Source organism: Triticum dicoccoides, chromosome 3B (assembly GCF_002162155.2).
Source record: "Triticum dicoccoides isolate Atlit2015 ecotype Zavitan chromosome 3B, WEW_v2.0, whole genome shotgun sequence".
NCBI lineage: Eukaryota > Viridiplantae > Streptophyta > Magnoliopsida > Poales > Poaceae > Triticum > Triticum dicoccoides.
The window spans coordinates 703,586,205-703,593,825 of NC_041385.1; positions in this window are offsets into that span (position 1 = coordinate 703,586,205).

Consider the following 7,621-nt stretch of genomic DNA (forward strand, 5'->3'; position numbering starts at 1 on the left):
CGATATGGTCGAGACATAAAGATCGACATATTGTACGACTATATTTGGACTATACCGGAGTACCGGGAGGTTACCGGACCCCCCCGGGAGGTATATGGACCTTATTGGGCCATAGTGGGAGAGAAGAGAGGGAGGCATAGGAAGGGGCGCGCCCCCCTCAAGCCCAACCCGAATTGGGTGGGGGGCCGCCCCCCCTTTCCCCTCCCCTCTCTCCCCCTTCCTTCCACTCCTAGTCCAACTAGGGAGGGGGGTGGGAATCCTACTCCCGGTGGGAGTAGGACTCCCCATGGGGCGCGCCATAGGAGGGCCGGCCCTCCCCCTCCTCCACTCCTTTTTATACGGAGGAGGGGGGCACCCCATAGACACACAAGTTGATCATTGATCTGTTAGCCGTGTGCGGTGCCCCCCTCCACCATAATCCACCTCGGTCATATCATTGCAGTGCTTAGGCGAAGCCCTGTGCCGGTAGCTTCATCATCACCGTCGTCACACCATCGTGCTGACGAAGCTCTCCCTCGACACTCTGCTGGATCGTGAGTTCGTGGGACGTCACTGAGCCGAACGTGTGCATCACGGAGTTGACGTACTTTCGGTATTAGGATCGGTCGGATCGTGAAGACGTACGACTACATCAACCGCGTTGTCATAACGCTTTCGTTTACGGTCTACGAGGGTACGTGGATAACACTCTCTCACTCATTGCTATGCGTCACCATGATCTTGCGTATGCGTAGGAATTTTTTGAAATTACCGCGTTCCCCAACAACTAGATGGGACCCATAGCCTTCAGGAGGGCTGCATGCTCTACTCTCATCTTGATGTTGTTCCCACTCCTCGCTAAACCCCGTGCATGCGACATAAGATGCTCATACATCCCATCCTTGAGAATTGGCTTAGTGGTGCAGTACGGGCACTTGAACTTGCCCCACTTGAAGTACGCCACCTTCCCCTTCTCCCCGATCTTCTGGGCTTCTTTCTCAATGAAGGACTCTTTGTTCCCATCGTCCACCTCATCTCCAAAGTTGTACTGCACATACAAATGAATTGCATAAATACATTATGCATTCATATATGCATTAATGAACAAACAACACATACTTCCCATTTAGAGAAATGTAATTACAAACATCAGATAGTAATTGCCATTTACTGGAATTTAATGAACAAACAAACAAAGTAGCCATGTACAGTAATTTAATTTTAAAAAAGTTAATTACTATTTACAACCATTTCATTGACAAAGTACAAAAATATCCCATGTACGTGCATTCATATACTGCTTATAATGAACTAAACAATAAAATTTTCAAATTTAAGGAAATTAAATGAAAATATAAGAAATTTTCAATTTTAGAAGAATTTAGTGGACAAACAACAGAATATTTCCATTTATATGCATTCACATATGGTTCCACTAACATACATCACAAATATCCAATTTACAGCTAATTAGTGCACAAACAAAACAACTTTTACATGAAGTAAATGAAAATATATCAATATTTTCCATTTAGAAATAATTTAATGGACTAACAACAGAATACTTCCATTTACATGCATACATATATTGCTTTATTAACAAAGACCACAAATATCCCATTTAGAGCTAATTAATGAACAAAAAACACAACTTTAGGATATGAATGAATAAACAACATAACAATCCAATTTAGAGGCATTCATATAGGGCTTTATCAGTAAGCAACATCTCATACAAATTAATAAACAGACACAAAATCAACTTGGGATTACCTCATACATGTCGTCGTTGTCATAGTCAGGATCATGCGGGTCGGTGAACCCAGTGATGGCCATCTTCCTCTTGGTACCAGCAGCTTCCGCTTCCTGCAATGTAAGTAATTATATTACTACTAACTACATAACACAGTATGCAAAGGTCAAGCAATCTGCAATGTGCTTCTAATTACCTAAAATGATACTTTGACCTAAAATAAAATTGTATCCAATGGTGAAGCATTCTACAATTCTATCTTGGTCAAACTAAAATATTAGTTCATGCTGATTGTGGTCCTTCAAACTATAATGCCAGAACGGGCACCAATACTAATGTTGTGAGTGCTCAGGACTGACAATAAAATAGTACATTCTGGAAGAATGTGTCTTTGATGTACCCTACAACAATATCAGTGAGTCACTGTGGTTCACAAGAAGTAATTGCATTGAGATCATCAGGCTCATGTAATGTACATAGTGTTGCATCAGCTGCCCTATTCTCTGAATCTTATACTGGATGGTATATTGTAATGCCATGAGCTTCAGGAAAGGAAAGCTTTGTGCAATTTTTGGTGCTAGGTGTGAAACTATTTCATATGACATTCATGCATGGAGTTATGCAACAATAATTTAATATGAGTTGCTCATCTGGCATAGTTGCATGTCTAGCAAACCTACTTATGGTTCACTTTATAAGTACAGAAAACCTACAGATCAAAACTAAACCTACCTACAATTTTAGTTTATGGATAATGAAGTGAAGTCCTGACTATTTTCAAATTGTGCACTAGTTACACGTATAATGTATTCATTTCAACAACTAATTGGTAAAATTTAAATGAAGGAAGTAAGATTTTAACGTAATTTGTACAATATCAACTTTAATAGATTCACTGGGGCTGTTCAGCCCCTTCTGTGGCCCACTGAGGGAATATGCACAACAAATCTAGCAACATATACAGCACATAACAAAATCTGAGCACATGCGGCAATCCAGATCCTAATATAAAAAACCTAACTCTGATTATGTTCTTTGTAGCATTCAAGCACGAATCAACTACAAAAAACCCTAACTCTCATTATTATTTACCAACAAGCAGAAGGGGTTGCCGCATTCAATCACAAATCTACTATAAAAACCCTACGTACTAAATCTTCTGCTTATCAACTACAACTATGAAAGGAGGGGAACGAGAAGCATTACCACATCCACCACCTGCTTGTCGCTAGCCTCCGCACCTACATCCAGTGCTCCGCCAGACGCCGTCACCACCAGGTTCGGCATGACGGAGTTGGAGCCCACTACCCCCCTACTCCACCAGATCCGCCGCCGCAGGGACCGATCTAGCGACTGCTGGTGCAACATCTCCCGCACCGCTGATGGTGGCCACTTTTGGACGACATCTGCCACGATCTCCACGTTCTCGACCACATCTCCGTGCGCAGTGGTGGCATCGCCACGACCGTGCTCCACCGGAGCCTGAGAGAACCAGCCGGAGAGAGGGAGGTGGTGGGGTTAAGCGAGTACGTGCGGTGGCAGGGCGATGAAGATGAGGGGGAGACGATGCAGCAAGGAGGGAGGGAGGGAGGCAATTTAGGGGAAAATGGTGGGGGCGATGCGGCCGGGGCTGGTTCCCCCCTCTTATAGGATGCGGCATTTTTGGGAGTTTTCGTGCGTGGCCTAGCTAGCCCACGAGGCTACGACCTGCCACACGTGACACAAGAAACTGAAATGCCCACGTACAATACATGTATACCCTCAGTGTACAAAAGATAACGGGCCGGTGCGGGATCGTACAAGGCTCTACGCGCGTTCTACCGGCTTTACGCGCGCTCTACGCTAGGATAAAAAGGACGATCGTGCCTTCCCCCTTCACGAATCATTTTTGAGAGATCTTAGTCGTCCTTGTGTTTCACGCGCCGAGCGTTCATTCCAGGGGGAGCACCGGAGCAGAAACATTGACACTACTAGGAAAATGCTTATAGGTAGATATTTAGTAGTAGCGTTGGATAAATATCCCACGCTAGTGCTATTTAGAAGTAGCACCTGACAAAACCAGCACTGCAAGTGCATGTTAGCAGTAGCACGTGATTTCTCGCCCAGCGCTGCTGTTAATGGGCCACGCTCTTGTCCCCTTTAGCTATAGCACTAGCCCCCTCCCCCACGCTGCAGCTAAGCCCAGCTCTGCTTCCTCTCCCCGCACCGGCCCGCGCGCTCCTCTCTCTCACTCACTCACAATCACGCTCACACTCTCCCTCAATCCCCCGTTCCGGCCGCCGCCCCGCCTATGCCGGCCCTTCTCCCCCGCCGGCCGCCCTCCCCCGCGCTGACCCTCCTCCCTGACGGCCGCATCCTAGCCCGCATTTGTTCTCGACGTCGAGGATGTCTGGCCCGCATCCTCATCGTCGACTCGGCAAAGGAGGCTTGCTTGATTATAGGGGCCATGTCCGGGACTGGGCTCCGCCGGGCTGGTACTGGGAGGTGCTACCTTCCGGGGCGCGCAGCTTGGTGAGGAGGCAGTCCGTCGTCGGCCCAGACCTTCTTTGGTGGCGGTCGCGTGGGCCAGTGACGGTGGGGAGGCCTTCGTCCACCGCGGAGGTGGTATGTCACCGTGTCAGCGAGGAGGATGAGCACGTCCATCGCTACATGGTTGCGTTGGAGAGCAGGTTCGACAGTACCTGGATGGTTCTTCAGGGATCTCACTAGAGCTATGATCCTGTGATGGTTCCTTCTCTTTGGGTGTCCACCGCTTGCGCCGATACACGTCATTCACTAGGGTTCTAGCTGTATTAGTGATGTTATATGTATGATACTATTCGAGATGTATTAGTGATAATATTCGACGATGTACGGACGCAAGAGATGATTTAGTTTTCTTATTGAATGCATGCTAATTTGAATACTAATTCGTTTTATGATTTAGTTTTGCCTATTGAATTTATGTCTATTTCAACTATGAACATAGGAAATGTCTGACAACGATAGCAAAAGGAAATTCGGTATGTGTGAATACCGCGAAGACAAGCGCGACCTGTGCGATATGCCTCACCTAGTTGGTGCTAGGCGCTTCAGCATCAAGCTGGATGAGAACCTCAAAGTGCATACAGTAAGTCACAACGACAAGTCTTTTTTCATAATTAAGCATGACTTCTGCTTCTTTTGCTTCAACTTATAATTTTTTTTACTATTCTACTAGTGTATCCCCTGACATGCAAGAATATATGTCTTGGATAAGGTTGGTTTCAGTACTATGGAAACTATGGAGGTAAAAAGAGTTAACTTGAGGACCGAGCATGGTTATAGTTTTCTCGCAAAATTATATAATACAGACACCTATACCCATTTCGAATGCAAACAATGGAGAGCATTATGCAAGGCTTATGCATTTGAGCCTGATATGCTTATCACCTTTCATATTCGTCCGGAAGATGATATTGAAGATAATATCGACATCTGGGTCGATGTGTAGGCGCTTCCAGTTCTACCATTATGTAAGTTTCTCAACCATATTTATATCTTGGATATTGTTTATTCAAAAATAGTTGACAACTAATTTCTATTGACAACTTATTTCCATTCAAGCAAACATGTCGGGCGCTTGGTAGACATGACCTACTACTGTCCCGGGGCTGAATTAAACTGCACGGAGACAAGTCATTATGTTTCATGGCTTGAGGATCTTCATACTGTCGAGACAAATTATTTTCCTAAACTTGAAATCTTAGTACTCAAAATGTGCGACCAATAGTGTTCATACTGAACTACGGTCACATCTATTTAGGAAACATGGTAAGATTTTTACTATTTGTCCTCAGTGCATCTTTTGCATACATTATTTTTTAAGCTAAAATTCATTGTTAATTATGTTACTATGATGTTCTTCAACAGGGACTCCCGATAATAGTTGTGCCTCAGTGGATCGAGGCTAAAGGTCGCATGTCCATGCATGGTTAGCATACGGCCAAGACATCCTACATTGCACATGAGTGCATTCATTATTTCTAAAAGCGAGAAAGTCTTAATAGTCAAAGACTGGAACAAAATTGTGAAGAATCTTAGAGAAGTACTAGGGGGAAGCAATCAGAAGCACAGCCCATAATTAGGAGACAGGTTCATCTGCATGCTTCACTATAATGAATAATGAGTGCTCCACATGTTCTATGCTATTTTACCCGAGAGAGAGAGAGAGAGAGCAGTAGGAGTGATTAGCTAGCTAGAATGAGTTTTAAGATGATGATGTGCTACACTATGTAGCTATGATGATTAGACAATGTTGGTGGTAATGACTAGCTATGATGATTATTAGCTAGTGTTGGTGGTAATTTTCCCTTACTTGCAACTCCTATGCTGAATTAGAGGGTATGTTGATGCTACTACTAATCATTGTTGGTGAAGCACATGCATCTGAATTTCCATCCATGAATACTGCATTTGAATTTTATTTTTTAATTTCTAATTAGTTAGCTGTAGTGTGGGGTGGAAATGTAGCTATACTAGTACATACGATAGTAGTAGCATGGGAGGAGAAAGGAGCCCTACTAGTACTTAGAATATCTGCAGCGTGGGGTAGAAACGCGCTACTGCTAAAATTTAGCTGCAGCACTGTAGCAGTAGCGCGGGCACGCACGCTACTGGTATGCAAAAAACCCACACTACTGGCAAAGTTTTTCCTAGTAGTGCGAGCTGCTCTTTCAAAATCAGAATACATAGATCAAGCATCATCGAAATCATCATGCACATTGTGCTCTGGTGGCACCCCATCCATTCCATTTCCGTCACTAGCGCAATAGTGGACTGCCTGTGTTTTCATTACTTTGCATATTTGTCCGAAGTCAAACATACAAAATTTAATCAAGTTTATATAGAGAAAAATATTAACATATGCAATACCAAATTAATACCATTTGATTCATCATTGAATATATTTTTTCATCATATAATTTTTTATTGTAAAACTTCTCTCCCTCTCTTCCACCCCTCTACCTCCTCTTCTTCCCCTTGCCCCGCCGGCAGAGCGCCAGATCCGCCCTTCCCCGCCGTCCCCTCTCCTCCCAATGATCGGACGCGGTGGCCGGACGTCCCCGCTGCCGATCCACGGCACGGATCCAGGCCACCACGCCTGTGGGTCGTTGTCCGCCGATGCTTACTCAAGCCGGCGCCGCTGCTTGTCCGATCCGCCTGCCCCCACCTGATTCGCCGACTTCCCAGAGCTCCCTTCGTCGCGGCCACCGACAAGGACCTACCTCGGCGTCCGACAACGCACGTGGGGGATGGGGTGGCGGAGATCACTGACCGGGAGACCTACCAACGGAAGTGGATCAGGTCATTCCACACGGCGGAGCTCGCAACCATGGATTGCGACTGGTGGCAAGTCTGGTACCACTTTGGACTGACTTAACTTAATTCTTCTACTTATTATTTTATTCTTCTATTTTGGATCCAAAGAAGAAGAATAAAATTCATTAGAATGATTTTTTATTCTTAAATTAAGTAACAAAAAAAGATAAATAATTAAAGAATACAATCCCTGTCGAATTAGCAAAGATTTTGGTTCGAAATCCTTTCATTTGATTAGCTAGCCCCTCCTTTTTCTATGCTCTGATATTTAAGGCCTTATTTAGCTTGGGTGGTACCACTTTAAATTGAATATCTATTTTCAAAATGGGGTTTACCAAATTTTCCATCATGCACCGCCACCTGGCTGAACTTCCTGTTCGGGACATCGCCGATCCACCTTGTCCTACCAGAGCGGGGGGTGGTGAGCATGGCGATGGCGCGGGAGGACCAGGAGGCGAGGGAGCGCCTCTCAGCGGAGGCCGCCGCCGAGGCTTACATGGAGGACCTCCGCCACCCGCACCTAGAGCTCGTCAAGGCGGAGCGGTCGAT